Below are 16,301 nucleotides of genomic sequence, written 5' to 3' on the forward strand. Positions count from 1 at the left end.
TTAAATTAAACCAGACAAATGAAGTTCAACATTGTTGAAGATGTAGATGTAGCACTTTTGTAAAGTCTATATTTTTAGGTTGGCAACCATAAACAAATTGTAACCTTCAAAACTTAATTTGTCTAGTTGTTTAGTTTAGAAATATTCAGTTAAATAAGACAAATGTAGTTCAGCATAGTTGAAGACTCAAGAAATCAGAAAAAGAAAAGTGCAAAAATGAATCACTTATCTCGATCGATCGAGATGCACATCTCAACCTATCAAGATATGTGCGGATTGTAGATCTGGTTTTCTTCTCAATGGTTTGATCTAGGGTTTTGATGGATCTTAAGTATATATAAATACAAACCCTAGAGCAAGTTTTTAGTAATTCAAGAGGGCAGTGTTTTGTACACAGATATGGAGATTTTTCAAACCCATTTGGAGCTACAGTTGGAGATCTTGTGCAAACAACAGATCCAGTTATAAAGCAAAGTTGCTGCATTCAGTCAACCATAGGTGCTGATCTAAATCTTTGAGTGGAGATCTCAAAGTCACAAATTGGAGAGTTTGTGTTACTGATCCAAATCTTCGAGTGGAGATCTCAGAGTCACAAATAGGGGAGTTTGTGTGCAATGGTTTCATAGTAGAAGAGTTCGTGGATTTAGAGCTACATGTAGTCACGCCAGTAAGTACTACATGAGGTAGCAGTAGATTTAGGATTAAGTTTGTTGTATAAACTTCAACTCTTTTAGTGAATTGTTGCCTTAAGGATTGTTTAGGTTAAATCCTCCACAGGTTTTTTACTTTGAAACCATAGTTTCAAAAGTTTTCTTAGGTCATTATTCTTGGTGTTCATGTGATCTATGCTTGTTTGATGTTTAATTGATTCAGATTTATTGCATAATTAATTATTGGGTTAAAATTTTATTAAAATTTGAGGGAATTGGGGTCTAAAACCCTAACTACTGCTTTATGTAATATAATGCTATTGATATGAAGTTTGGGTATCAAGCCTCTAACACTATAACAGTAACTTCATTGGTTAAGGGAAACTGGTTCTTGCTTAGTGAAGACAATTTTTTTCCTACAAAGGAAGTAGGCTCTTTAGGTTTAGGTAGGGGTGGCAAATGGGCGAGTTGGGTCATAAATGGGTTGAGTGTCTAATTATCCATTTATCCATTTATGACCCGTTTATATATAAATTAATTATCTATTACCCGCCCAACCCATTTAATTAGTAACCCACCCATTTAACCCAATATGACCCAAATAAATAAATAACTTGTTACTAGATTTTCCCATTAAGTTAGCAACTACAAAATTTCTTATAAACCAAACAGGACCCTTGAAAATTGGATTTAAATCTTTTAGCTTTATAACAACATCAACCACTTCATTTTCATTTATTTTCCCAAACTTTCTCACAAACCAAACAGAACTTCTCCTCACCCAGACCAATACCTAGCTAATCAAACAATCTTTTAAGCAAACAAACAAATACTCATAGAACTAACTTGAACTTTAGTCTAAACTCTAAAATACAGTTTTTCCCTAAATTTCTCAAAACTTTTTCATCAATAAGCATTTTCAAAAGCGTACCCTTAGACAAATCCCAAATCTTACAACTCCTATCGTGACTCGCCGATACAATCAACGACCTATCTCAATTGAAATGCATAGACATAACAGGCATAGAATGCACCTTGATTGCATGTAAACATTTCCCAGTCTTCACCACCCAAACACACAACGTTTCGTCGAAAGATCCATACATGATCAGATTTGATTGGGGGATGAAGTTCACACAGAAGACCAAATTGGAGTGGCCCTTCAGGGTCTTGACGTGGGAGGAGTTGCTGGTGGAGGCGTATGCATCCTAGATGCGGAGAGTGCGGTCATCAGAGGCGAAGCAGATGTTGTGGGAGTCGAAGGACCAGGCAAGGTCGGAGATGCCCTCAGAGTGGCCAGTGAGGCGGTGGAGGAGAGTCAGGGTTTAGGCGGACTAAATGATGAGGGTTTTGTCTAAGAAGGTTGAGGCTAAACAGGGTTTCTGTCGTTTGAGAATTTCACGCTGGGTTTGGGATTTCTTTTCTGTTAAAGTGTTTGAGAAAGTGTTTGGTTACTGAGAAAATCTGAGGGAGAGTGAGACTGAGGGCCGAATGTTTGGGCTTAGAAATATAGAGGTTATACTGTTTATTTAATTTTAGATTTTAGAAGGGTGTAGTGGGTATTAGTAGGTTTATTTAATTTTAAAGTTTAGATGGGTTTAGTGGGTATTAGTGGATTTATCCATTTAGACCCATCTAATTAAATAACCAAATGGGTCTTTATCCATTTAACCCAAATACTCAAATGGGCTGGGTTAAGACTCATCCAAATAAGGTTGGTAATGGGCGAGTTCATGGATATGGATAAAAATTACCACCCCTAGGTTCAGGTAATGAACACTCACCATGCAACATTATAACCACAAATGACATGTTAGACCGATCCCTAATAATGCTGTTGAAAACATAAGAAACTTATATGGAGGCAAGGAACAAACTCCAATAGGATGCACATTCCTCTAAGCAAGTATCAATTAGTTCTTAAGGCCTGCCTTCTTTCCATAATTTCCATGCTTAAAACATTTAAAATTTTCTTATCATTATCTGTATCATTATATGTAAATAGACCATCAATGGAATATTTCTACTTAATATCTACAGCAAAAATATTTCGAAACTGAATATGTGGACGACTAAATTTTTCGGTTGGAAATAAGTCAAGCAAGTAAAATAGTTTCACAAATGCGAATTTGTATTGATGATTGTGTGGTACAATTTTCTGTGATTACAAAACAGTGATCCTCTTATTCGATCTCCTTAAAAGACTTGTTGATTGGAATTGTGGTAATATGATTTTGACTTGAACACAAAATATCCTTCAATTTGGTTGAAGGATGGATTGAAGATTGCTGAAATGGAATTAGAATGAATCTCTAGCTATGAGCTTGTTAGAAGTCCTTTGTTCTTCAAGTTCTTCGTGTTCTTTATGTGTTCTTCGTCTTCGAAGGTTTGTGGTGGAAGTTCTTCGGGGCTTTAGAGGCTTGAATCCGTGGAGTTTCACTGATTTGTGGTTATTTGAGGTTTCTGGAGGATTTTGAGCTTGATTCCAGTGAACTTTGAGATCTAGGAATATGATTTGGATGATTCCTCTTCAAATGTTCTTCGTATTTGAAGGTTTGTAATGGAAGTCCTTCGGGGCTTTGGAGGCTTGAATAAGTAGAGCTTCGCTGATTTATGGTTTGTTGATGTTTTCGGACACTTTGAGCTTGATTCCCGCAAACTTTAGGATCTAGGCAGATGGTTTGGATGATTCTGCTTCGAATGTTCTCCGATTTTGGAGTTGAAGTTCTTGAAGGCTTTGAGGCTTGATTCTTGCAGAACTTTTTCACTTCTGAATCTTGGCCTCCTCAAATGTCTTAGGAAGGCTTCTATTTATAGGAGTTTGGGGGTGGGTGAGCGACACGTGGTGGAGTCTGATTGGTGACACATGTCATAGCCTGATTGGTCCGCTTATGTCATCGCTTACACGTGCTAGATTGCTTGTGTCATCGCTTACACGTACTGGACTGCTTGTGTCATCTTTTACACGTACTGGACTGCTTGTGTCATCGCTTACATGCGCCGACACTTGGCAAATTTCTGTTGGTTTCTGAATAGTGATAGCAAAACCTAGCAGCAATACGTGGTGCTTTGTAATTGGCTGTATTTTGTGGACTTGGTAATGTGACGTGTCAACTTGTGATAGGTTGGGAATTTTCCCTCTTTACAAATGCCCCCTCGAGACTCGTTCACGCACATAGTTTCAGAGTGTGGTATGGGAATGAGTTTTGAAAAAAATGGATTTTTACACTTGACTCTTTAATTGAAGTAGTTGAAGGTGGTAGAGCTTTCAGCAGGATGAGATAATTTCCGAAGAGTAGACCCACCCACATGAAAGGCTTTGATGAGACCGAAAATGGGTCTGCGAGTATTTGAATGTACTTGCGTGACCGAACCTTCTCAACAGAGGTTAAGTTGAAGTAATTTCAAAAGAGTGTTCTATGGTACTTGGAGTGGGTTGGTGAGGCTGAAAGTTGTTTGCAAGAAGTTGGATATACTTGCAAGATTGAATCATTTTAGCAAAGGTTAAGTTGAGATAATTTCAGAAGAATATTTTGGATCGTTGGCGGCGATCACAGGGTGTAGAAGTGGGGAAGATGAGAGAATGGTAGCTGGGTACAGCATGCAAAGTCATGGGGCTAGCCTCGCGTTTTTAAGAAGTCCAGGCGAAGTAATTTCTGAAGAGCATACCTTGGATTACGGCGAGGACATTTGGGAAAGTGGTTGAATGCGCATGTGTAATTGTATCACTCAAGTTAAGTTGAGGTAATTTCAGAAGAGTATGGATTCTAGGGATGCTGATGTTGGTGGTGAAGAAGACGGGGATGAAGCAAAGTGAATGGGTGAAACATACGCCACCATGGCGCTGGCCCTGTACGTTGGGGACCCTTTGATGTAGATGTTTATGGGAAGTACACCTTTGGATATGGGACTGACTGCATGTTGAATGAGGTCCGGCGACGAGTTATCAAGTGTGCCTGTGTGATAGGACCATGCCGACGGACGTTAAGTTGAATTAATTTCAGAAAATGTGTTTTAAGGTACCAACAACGATGACCTTTGGGTCCCACACTAGTGGGGACATGGAATAAGGCTTTGGTGACCATTTACCGGCACCAAAGGTTGAATTCTGATGAGCTAGTGCCTTGGAGGTTGTTTCAAGTGTTGGATGGAAGACAATTTGTAGAATACCCCAACACTTTTTACCATCTTCACCTACTGCCACTTGTTGGAAAAGCACAAAAAAATGAAAGATGGAGCTAACTTGTGAACCTGGTTTAGAAACCAAACAAGTTGTTGTTTGTTCCGAACCTCTACCTTTGCTGTAAGACCAAACAACTTGAGAAAGACTATGGAGTTCCCAATGCAGTTAGGAAACTCCTTGAGCTAGGGTATGAGAGATTCAGTTGGCCTTAGATCTCTTGATTAGGTAGATCTGAGACTACAAGGAACAATGATACAGGCAATGTTATGAGAAATTTTATGGACAAATGTGGTCGTTAAGTGGCAAAACAAAGTTTGTTTGGATCTCAAAACTACAATGATGTTGTGAGGAGGTTTTTTACTGAACCATGAGAAGGTTGAGTTCAAGATGATTACGAAGCAATATTGGTTGCTAGGTATTGAGGATCATGAAGCTATAATGAGAAATAGCTGTGAGAAGGAGGACTCGAAAATTTGAAAGAAGCAAATCTTCATTTCATGATTCAGTGTGTGTGTGTGTGTGTGTTTTTTTTTTTTTTTTTTGATGAGTTCTTAATGAATCCGACCCTTCTATTTATAGCAGAGAGACGAAGAATGGTAGATAGGTAGTTGAGAATTTTTGGTGAGAACGATAGATGGGAACGGTAGGCACCAAATGGGAATGGTAAGTTGGAGATTGGTAGGCACCGAACGGGAATGGTAGGTTGAACTAATGACCAAGTGTAATTTCAAGTTCAAGACACACTTGTGAGAGTTCATTTGTACTTTGGAAGGGAAGCCTTGATGAAGTCTGGAGAATAACCCTGAGGGAAGCCAGACCAAGTGGATGAATCTCAAATCTTGACCTTGGGAGCTTAAGTTTTGGACACTGCTAGTACTTCGGAGAAGTGGGTCACATAAGTGGTTTCCAAGTTGCGAAAAACTGAGCAAGACAAGCCTGGCTTGAAAATCTTGACTTTGGGTCAACTTCAACACAAAAGACAACTATCTTGGAATTGAGTCATTTGTGCAATTTTCAAGTTTTAAATGACGGGACAGACTCCAAAATTGGAATGTACGCGAAAAATTGAGTAGGACAGGCTCCTTTTGAAAATTTTGACTTTTGGTCAAAGTCAAAGGTCCACTTAGTCAAAGGATTTCTTCTCTCACTTTTTTTTTTTAATTAAATTTTTTTTTGCAAGTGGTTCAGATCCAGGTCATATTTCCAGGCCGGTCAAACCGGGTCGGCTGACATCATCCACGACGTCATACAACTGAGGCGCGTGTCAGGGTATAGCGCGTGGCAGCGCGTGGTACGTGGGAAAGAGGCGTCAGTGCGTGTAAGCACGTGATAACTGATGGAGGCGAGTGTTTCATTTAGGCAGCATTTTTCGGAGCTTCAAGAGGCGCGTGGCGGCGTGTGTCTGTGTTTCTGGGCCTGAAATTTTCAGGTTTTGTAGTTCTAAGGCCGTACAAGACCCCTGTAGTGTCAATTTTGTAAAATCAGGAACATTTTTGCACGGTTTTGAGAAATTAACCGTTGGTCATCGCGAGTTTGTGGCGGCGCGTGGTGGCTCCATTGTTGATGACCTTTTTGGGTTTTGTACATCGAGGGCCGCTGGATCAAGTGATAATGCTACCTTCGTAAAGTGAGGTATGGATTTCTACGAATGTCAAGGAGTAGTCTGTGATCTTTGATGCTTTTGGCGATGCGTGGCTGGACATCTGGATCTGGAATTTTCATGTTTGGTAGATTGAAGGCCGTAGAAGACGATGTCAATTTTGTCCTTCATCCAAGTGCAATAGTCTCTTCTGACAACATGATCCATTTACGGGCACTTATCCCCTTTCTTTCAAGGTTTGGTGCAGTTTCCTTTGACTTTGAGTGCATTCGAGTTGCAAAGTCTAACTTTAAACTTTTTTTTTGTCTGTTATCTAAGAAGTTTTCTATATAAAGCCACCCAGGGCATGCACTAATCTGTCTCCAGTTGGTAGCATGATACATAGAAATTATGCTTTTTTTTTTTTTTTTTAACATGCTTGGTTTGTGCTAACCTTTTTTTTTTTTTTTTTTTTTTACAGACGTGCCATGAGATTTTCTTCTGACAAGTTCTTTGTTATTGCTTGTTTTTGTTATGCAGGCTTTCCTTATTCTTTGGGCTTTAACGTCAAGCTTTACACCAACGTTCTTATAGTGATGTTTGACTCCATCCTTGACGTTCTCATAGCGACAGTCATCTAGGCAACAATGTTATCAAAGGTTTTCATGATTCAATGATGCTATTACTAGCACTTGACTTTGAAGTTGTACTGGCCATTATCTTGGCAATTAAGCCGCACCAACACTTGTCTTTTCAACGCAACAATCTTAAGAGCCTTTGCAACGCAACCACATCAAGAGCTTTTGCAACGCAGCCATCTCAAGAGCCTTTGCAATGCAGCCATCTCAAGAGCCTTTGCCATGCAACAACATCAAGAGTCTTTACCATGAAGCCGTGCTAGCATTTGTCCTTGTACTGAAGTCATGCCAACATTCATTTTTGCCATGAAGCAATATTTGCACTTGCATCTGCCGTGAAGTTGCACCATCATTTGCACTGAAGCCGTGCCAACATTCATTTTTGCCATGAAGCAATATTTGCACTTGCATTTGCTATGAAGTCGCATCATCATTTGCACTGAAGCCGTGCCAACATTCATTTTTTCTATAAAGCCACAACAACCCTTCATTCGCACCAAAGTCATGCCAATGTTCATCTTTGTCATGAAGCCAAGTTAACACTTCATTCGCACCAAAGCTGTGCCAACGTTCATCATTGTCATGAAGCCACGACAACACCCCACATTAGCACTTGCACTCGTATTGAAGTTGCACCAATATTGACCTTTATAATAAAGCTACAACAACATTAATTTTTAGAGGCAACATAGCTCAGACGTCGAGAATGCATAGCACTGTAGCCAAACATCAAGATTTTAGAGATGCCAACAAGACGTTGAAGATGCAAGGAGTCCCTATCAAGATTTTGAAGATGCAAGGAAATGTCAACAAAATCTTGAAGATGCGGGAAAAAATGACACCAATACTTTGAAGACGCTAGAGTATGCTGTCAAGACTTTGAAGATGCAAGGAGATCCCATCAAGACTTTGAAGATGCAAGGAAATGCCAACAAAACCTTGAAGTTTCAAGAAGCTCCCATCAAGACTTTGAGGATGCAAAGAGATGCTGACAAAACCTTGAAGATGTGAGGAGAATGCCACCAGGACTTTGACATTGTACGAACATGCCCTTAAAGGAGAGATGATGCAACACCAACTTTAGATGTTGAAGGAAGGTGATGTTGTCCAGATTTCAGAGACATGATATGAAACAACATCACTCAGAAGGGAGATGATGTGGGTTAAATTTCAAAGTTGTGAAGTGGCACAACCTAGAAGAGAGACGATGTAGCCTAGACTTGAAAGGTACAAGAAGATCCCCAGGAGATGAGTGATGCAAAGCATATTTCAGAAATGTGGGAGAATATCCATAGAAGATGGGCAATGCTATGAAGACTTCATTTCTTGCAAAAAGAAGTTGGAGATTTTGTTTTACTCCACAACCAAGCATCAACTTATGTTCATCATCATTTCTAAGAAAGTTAAGCAATGTCAACTCCTTACAGTCTTCATTTTCTACTACAACGATATTTGATCATCCTATTGAGAGGTCGACTGTCTTTAAGCAATGTCTTGCCAACCAAAGGGACCTTAAAAGCCTATTGATGACTGTTGGAAAACTCTTCAAGCTATACTGGCAATCCTTCTTCTTTTCATGTGACTGAACTTAGTGACAAGTACTAAGCTGCCTACATACCCCGGAGAGGGATCAAGTCATCATGTAGTTCAACAGATTTTTTTTTTTTTTTTGGTGATTTCTTTTTTTTTTTTATGAATTTTTTTTTATGATCTTTTTTTTTTATAAGTTCTTTTTGGATGATTTTTTTTTTGGTTGTTTTTTTTGTTTTTTTTAATAATTTTTTTTTTAGTGCGTGACTGAACTTAGCAAAAGATACTAAGTTGCCTACGTACCCTCGAGAGGGATCAAGTCATGACGTAGTTCAAAAGATTTTTTTTTTTGGTGATTTTTTGCAAAAGGAGGGCTCAGTGTGTAATAGTGGGTATCACCACTAATCGAACTCGAGACCTTGGCCTCAAGGGTGACATAGGCATCCAACCACTACGCTACGCTTGCAACTGGTGACATGAAGTGAGATTAATTTCTCCTTATTGGTGCGCTTTCAAGGGTAATGGGAAGACATCATATACTCTTTGCAGCGCTACAGTGGGTAGTTTAAACTCTTACCAAGGAGCAATCCTTGATGTTCAAGCATAGAAGTGTTTAAGGAACTTCCCGTTGATGGGGCCAATCCTTGCATCATCATTGTTGATCAACTTGTGAGCTTGGTTAGTGTTTGCCCCCTGCTTGAGAGTTGGAAGTATATCATAAGCAACGGTCACATTGTTTGACCTGACAACTTCGTCGAAGTTTAGATCGATCTTGTTTTCTTTGGCAAGCTTCATGATTTGTTCTTTGAAGACGAAACATTTTTGGATTGGGTGGCCAATGATGCGATGATATTTGCAGTAGTTAGAGTCATCAACTTTCCCTATGTCTTCTGGCTGCTTGCATTTTGGAAATTCAATTAGCTTCAATTGCAATAGTTGTTCTAAGATGTTTGGCACATCTTCATTGGGGAACGGACATACTTTTTGCTCACGTTCCTTAAAAGTCAAGTGACGCACTTCGTTCTTTTGCCATCCTTCAAGCCGTTTTTCATTTGCCTTTGCTCCTTTTTCTAGAACCTTGACTACAGCAATGTTAACAACCATTGAGTCTTTGAGATTGCTTTTTGCATTCCTGTCATTCCTCCTTACTTCTTTTCTGATTTCCTCAGGGATGGGAGGTTTTGTATTTCCGCGGCTAGCAATGCTCAGCTCCATGTCATGCGCACGAGTTGGTAGCTCTTCAAATGTTCGGGGCTTTATCCCTTGGAGGATGTAAAGAAGTCCCCAATGCATGCCTTGGATGCACGTCTCTACAGCAGATATTTCAGAAAGTCTATCCTTGCAATCCAAACTCAAAGAACGCCATCGATTGATATAATTAACCACCGGCTCATTTTGCCATTGCTTGGTATTAGTAAGCTCCATCATGCTCATCGTGCGACGCGTGCTATAGAATCGGTCTAGAAATTCTCTTGTGAGTTGCTCCCAACTGTCGATTGACTCAGGTACTAAGTCTGTATACTAATCAAAGGCATTTCCCTTGAGTGAACGAATAGATTGCTTTACAAGGAGGCCTCCTTGAGTCCCTGCGTTCTCATAAGTTTCTACAAAGTGAGCAATGTGTTGCTTAGGATTTCCTTTGCCATCAAACTGCAAGAACTTTGGGGGTTGATACCCATTTGGCATTCTCATGTTGTCGATGCGCTTTGTGTAGGATTTTGAATATGTGAGAGAACTTGTAGAAGAACCTCCATATTGTGCTCGAATGGTATTTGTTATCATGTCTTGTAATTGTTGGACTGACAACGAAGCAACTGAAGTAGATTGTTCTCGTCGGGGAGTGTTTTCAATTTCTTTCCCTTCATCATCCTTTGTAGATGTGAATTTATGACCATGGCTTGATTCACCAAGATCTTGTACTTCAAGTTTGTTCATTAAAGTTGCAATTTGGAGGTCCTTATCTTCAAGTGCTTTTGTGAGAAGGACAACTCTTTGTTCCATTTCAACCATCTTTTTTTCCATGGTAGAGGTGTTAGTCATCATGACTAACACAACTTCCCAAGATGATGGAGAAGAAAGTGATTTGAAGTGAGCACGTGAAATCTCATCTTTTGAGTTCCCTTTGATGGGAGAGAAATCGTGCGACCAACTCCTTGTGAAGGAAGAAGGGGATTTGCCCCTATACTTGAGGTGTTCCAAGGTGGAGATACCCTTGTTGATGACCTTGTTTCTTGTAAGAGGGTCTAAGGAGATGATTGTTTGGACCTTGGCTTCCTTGGTTGATTGAGCTTGAAGTTTATTGTTTGCTTTAGGTTGGCTGTGACTGATTGCACCATTATAATTGTTGGTGGTAGCCGTACCAACTCTAATTGAAGTAGCTATTGTTGAAGCTTGAATGTTCTTGCTAGAAACCATTAAAGTAGGCAGCAAGATGATGAAGATTTCTTTCGTTGAAGGAGAATGAGATGAGAGGCAGAGATGTCCCACTGGGCGTGCCAGAATTTGTGGACGACTAAATTTCTCGGTTGGAAATAAGTCAAACAAGTAAAATAGTTTCACAAATGCGAATTTGTATTGATGATTGTGTGGTACAATTCTCTGTGATTAAAAAAAAGTGATCCTCTTATTCGATCTCCTTAAAAGACTTGTTGATTGGAATTGTGGTAATATGATTTTGACTTGAACACAAAATATCCCTCAATTTGGTTGAAGAATGGATTGAAGATTGCTGAAATGGAATTAGAATGAATCTCTGACTATGAGCTTGTTAGAAGTCCTTTGTTCTTCACGTTCTTCGTGTTCTTCATGTGTTCTTCGTCTTCGAAGGTTTGTGGTGGAAGTTCTTCGGGGCTTTAGAGGCTTGAATCCATGGAGTTTCACTGATTTATGGTTGTTTGAGGTTTCTGGAGGCTTTTGAGCTTGATTCCAGTGAACTTTGAGATCTAGGAATATGATTTGGATGATTCCTCTTCGAATGTTCTTCATATTTGAAGGTTTGTAATGGAAGTCCTTCGGGGCTTTGGAGGCTTGAATCCGTAGAGGTTCGCTAATTTGCAGTTTGTTGATGTTTTCAAACACTTTGAGCTTGATTCTCGCAAACTTTAGGATCTAGGTAGATGGTTTGGATGATTCTACTTTGAATGTTCTCCGATTTTGGAGTTGAAGTTCTTGAAGGCTTTGAGGCTTGATTCTTGTAGGGCTTTTTCACTTCTGAATCTTGGCCTCCTCAAATGTCTTAGGAAGGCTTCTATTTATAGGAGTTTGGGGGTGGGTGAGCGACACGTGGCAGAGTTTGATTGGTGATACATGTCACAGCCTGATTGGTCTGCTTATGTCATCACTTACATGTGCTGGATTGCTTGTGTCATCGCTTACACGTGCTGGACTGCTTGTGTCATCGCTTACACGCGCCGATGTGTGATTGGTTTTTGCATGACACTTGGCAAATTCCTGTTGGTTTCTGAATAGTGATAGCAAAACCTAGCAGCAATACGTGGTGCTTTGTAATTGGCTATATTTTGTGGACTTGGTAATGTGACGTGTCAGCTTATGATAGGTCGGGAATTTTCCCTCTCTACAGAATACATCAAACTTTACTAAAAATAGACCATCAATGGCATATTCAGGTACCATATGACCATTGCAGAATATCATTAAGAATGAAACTTTTTGATTAAGGAAAAAAAATAGTTGATTATAGGGCATGTTAAGAATTCCAACTAAGTTCCAACCACTCTATTTGTATTTCCTTCATGTTACTATCGAGTAAAACATTACTGGCTTTGAGATCTCTATGTATATTTCTCAATCTAGAGTCCTCATGTAGATAGAAAAGCCCCCGCACAATCCCACAAATAATGTTGAAGCGCAAAGACCAACCTAAAACTTTAGCTCTTGTTTGATTTGGCAAGTTTCTCATTTGTGTTAATACTAAGTCCAACATGAACAATAAAACAGGAAATTGAAATTTATTTAAATAATAGTAATAATAAATGTAATTTTTTTTCCCCCAAACTAGCTTTGAAAATCTCCTCTATTTCATCTCGTGACGGTTCATAGAACCATCCACAATTATTAAATGACATGATTCATTAAATTATTTATCATTTAAACAGGTCATACGACTATTGAGTAGATTATGTGACTCAAAGTACGTAAGGGTAATTTTTCAAGTTGTCACGTAGTGGGTTGGAGGAATTTTTCTCTAAATTGGTTTGGAGAAACTTTGTCCTTAAAAAAAAAAAATCATGAAGTTTGGAAAAAATTATTAAGTTTTTGAGAAGTTCAAACCAAAAATGAAGGACTCTATGCTTCCTTTGGGCATGTATTCATAGATTAGCATTGTCTCCTCTCCTTCAATGCAATAGCCCAAAAGCCTAACTAGATTATGGTGTTTCAATTTGACAATCAACACAACTTCATTTTTAAATGCATTCAATCCTTGCACAGTACTTCGTCAAAGCCTTTTCACAGCAATTTCATGTCCATCTGTTAGTGTACTCTGGAAAATCACATTTGTAAGCAAAATTTATTTATATAGAATATGATGATATATAATTGCTTTTTCTATAGTCTTTATAAAATTATTATATAGATTTACCCTGTATACAAGTCCAAAGCCCCCTTCACCTAGCTTGTTATTGCTTGGAAAGTTGTTAGTGGCAGTGGCTAAGGAATCTAGGCTAAAGAATGGAACCTTTAAGTCTTCATTTTGTCGCAACATTACATTGTTCTCCATTTTATCTGATATGATAAGAGTAAGATCGGCTTCACATTATACAAAAGAAACTAGAATATGACAACTATTGAATTCGGATAGACCTACGATTAATTATATAGTGGAATAGTTATTTAATTTCAAATTAAATCAATTAGTTGAAGTGGAAAACCAATGGAGAACTCACCAAAAGGGAAAGCCACTGCAAGGGTAACTTATCCTAACTAGGGTAGCCTAACTAAGGCAATCCATTATAAAAGAAGGAATTTTACAATCTTGATCAAAACCTTTGTGCTTAGACTCTAGAATCTCAAGAGATTGACGTGAGCACAGTCTAGAAACTCTAGCACAGTCTACGAAACCTCCTTGAAGATTTTATCTACAATTAACTCAATGGAAGGAAGGCTCCATGGTTTCAAAATTTGGATCAAAATCTCTTAAAAAACTAGAAGTGCTCTTCCGTAATGAGATCTCATAGAATGAAAGTTATTGGTTTTCTCTCCAAAAGCTGAGATTTTGCCTCTATAACCCTCATTGGAAATCATGCTTAGATGGTTTAAATAGGTGTTTACATGTAGGGATAGAATTCTAATCAAAATAGGATTTGAATTCTTTTTCGTGATTCTTTTTCGAGAGTCTAGTGAGGATGAGGCGAGGCCTCACTTGCCACATGGCCCACAAGTATTTACAACCTTGAGTGAGCCTTGGTCTCCGCTCGAGTGAGCTTCTTCAATCAATAATACATTAAGCATATTTTTAAATTTCGTTGACAAAATAAAAACTGATAGAATTTATTTTGTAATGAAATATAATATAGAATTTATTTTTTTAAGTATTCATAAAATTCTATATTAAGATTAGTAATTTGTAATAAAACGTTTTTCTCATAAGATAATTTAATTTTAGATTATTAAACTATTAATTAAGAAATGTTCTATTTTTTATGCATAACTCTTTACCAAACCAACAAGGAGCAATGATTTTTTTTTTTTTTCTAAAATAAACAATGTCATATTGCTTTTTTTTTTTTTTTAAATAATTAATTTTGTGTCCTTTATAAATAAAAAGTTATATATATATTATTACTTTATTTTTATATTAAAATTTTTTTCTACTCATATTATGAGCTAATTTGCTAGTTACAGAATATAGGGAGATTTAAATTTTTCCAATGATGATACTTAGAAATGAATTATAAAAATAGAGTTTCCCACCATTAAAAACTGTACGTACTGAAAATGTCGGCCCATCCCCGAGCTTCAGGCCTAAACTTCCCATAGTCTCAGCCTATTTAGCTTGTTAGGCCAAACTTATCCAGCATCAGGCTAAGAGATGCCCGACCGAGCACTCATACTGAGTGCCCTAAGATTTTGCCATGGGTCGAAGGTAATGCCTTGGGGAAATTTGCTCATCGAGCATTAATCGGCGTTTGGTACAAGTTTCAAGGAGGTCATGTCAACAGCAAGCGGTGGGTCCCATCTTGTCAGGAATATAGGATAGAGGGATCCACTAACGTGGGAAAATACCCCCTCATCATGACAACCCCACTAAGGAAAGACTATAAATAGGGGAGGAGGGGCAAGGTGGTGGGGGTTGGAAAAGTTTGGGAAGTGAAACACGAGAGTAGTGAGAAAAAGACTTTACTTGGGGAGAAGGGAATCCTGCTCGGATTCTAGGGTAGAATCTCGGCTGTTTAGTGAGCATCTCAGCCGAACTAGGAACTAGGGAGTTTGGTGTAAAAGAAATGTTAATTCTCTCTGATACATAAAGAAGCACCTCTTGGACCTCCCATTGTGGGATAAGCGCAACCTATAGTACAAATAAATTGGGGGTTTAGGCCCAAAAGCTTAAGGTTGTTGCGAAAGGACCACCACAAAAACAATTAATCTTTAATCGCAAACAAATCTATCTCTTTTGAAGTATACAAAGTAGGATCATGATCTTTCTTTCTTGAATACAGTGCTTATCTCAATACATTCATAAATATATACCGAATCAAAAAATACCTATATGAAGATGCTTGGCAAGCAAACAAAATGTCATAGTAATCGTCACTTAACAATGATTAATTTGACTGATTAGGAAAACAATTTATTGTTGATAATTTATTGAGATTATTTTCTTTGCAAAAAATACAAAATTGTCTACCCAAAAAATTACAAATAAACAATTCTTAGCAAAATATTTCTTAATTTAGGTTCTTTAATAATAATAATAATAATAATAATAATAAACCAATTATTTTCTCTACAAAAACTTCAAAATTGTCCACCCAATAAAATTACAAATAAAAAATTATTAGCAAAATCTCTTAATTAAGTTTCCATCCAAACTTCATCCCTGGTAGCCACGTATGAGAAGGATAGTCAAAGCTTTGCCACAAATAGTTTTTGGATAGTCAAAGCTATGTCAGCCAAGTTGATCTTTGAGCAGACAGGTTTTAAGATCTAATTAGCGGTATGGGACTCAGTCTAATGCACCCTAAACTTACAGCTGGGTGTTATAAAGCATGATTTTGAGATGGTTTATTAAGGCTAAATTTGAATGCGGTAGAGCTTTCTAGGTTAAAACAATATTTTTCATTGCAAAATACAGCTTTTGTTTCCAAGTTTTGATACTTTTACTAAGTTATGAATCTTATTACTACTGCCATGTAATTCTACTTTAGAAAGTGCCACTGTTAAGATACCAGCTAGAGTGTTGCACTGTGATTAGCTTTGATGTAATTAGATGCATTGTATTAGCCTTGTGCGAATTTGCATGTGCTGTTAGGAGTATGGTAATAACAAATTTGTTGTTAGAATAACTACCTGCCAGCTTGTCAAGGCAGTTATTATGAGAGTTGGTTGTATAATCAAAATAGATTGTAATTAGGAATCCATTAAATAAGATCAATCTTAGTTTCTAATCTCTTTCTCTGTTTCTCTATCATGCTCTAGGAGGCCCGGTTCCTCATATAAACCTACCCAAATTCCTTTCCTAATTTCCCCAGTTCACCCAAATC

The 16,301-nt window shown here is 38.0% G+C and overlaps 1 pseudogene; it reads right to left on the bottom strand.

Annotated features, from left to right (window-relative positions):
• Positions 1 to 1,483: 1,483 nt before the first annotated feature.
• Positions 1,484 to 7,511, bottom strand: LOC115956466 (annotated as a pseudogene).
• Positions 7,512 to 16,301: the final 8,790 nt, after the last annotated feature.

The sequence above is a fragment of the Quercus lobata genome, chromosome 8, assembly GCF_001633185.2.
Source record: "Quercus lobata isolate SW786 chromosome 8, ValleyOak3.0 Primary Assembly, whole genome shotgun sequence".
Taxonomy (NCBI): Eukaryota; Viridiplantae; Streptophyta; class Magnoliopsida; order Fagales; family Fagaceae; genus Quercus; species Quercus lobata.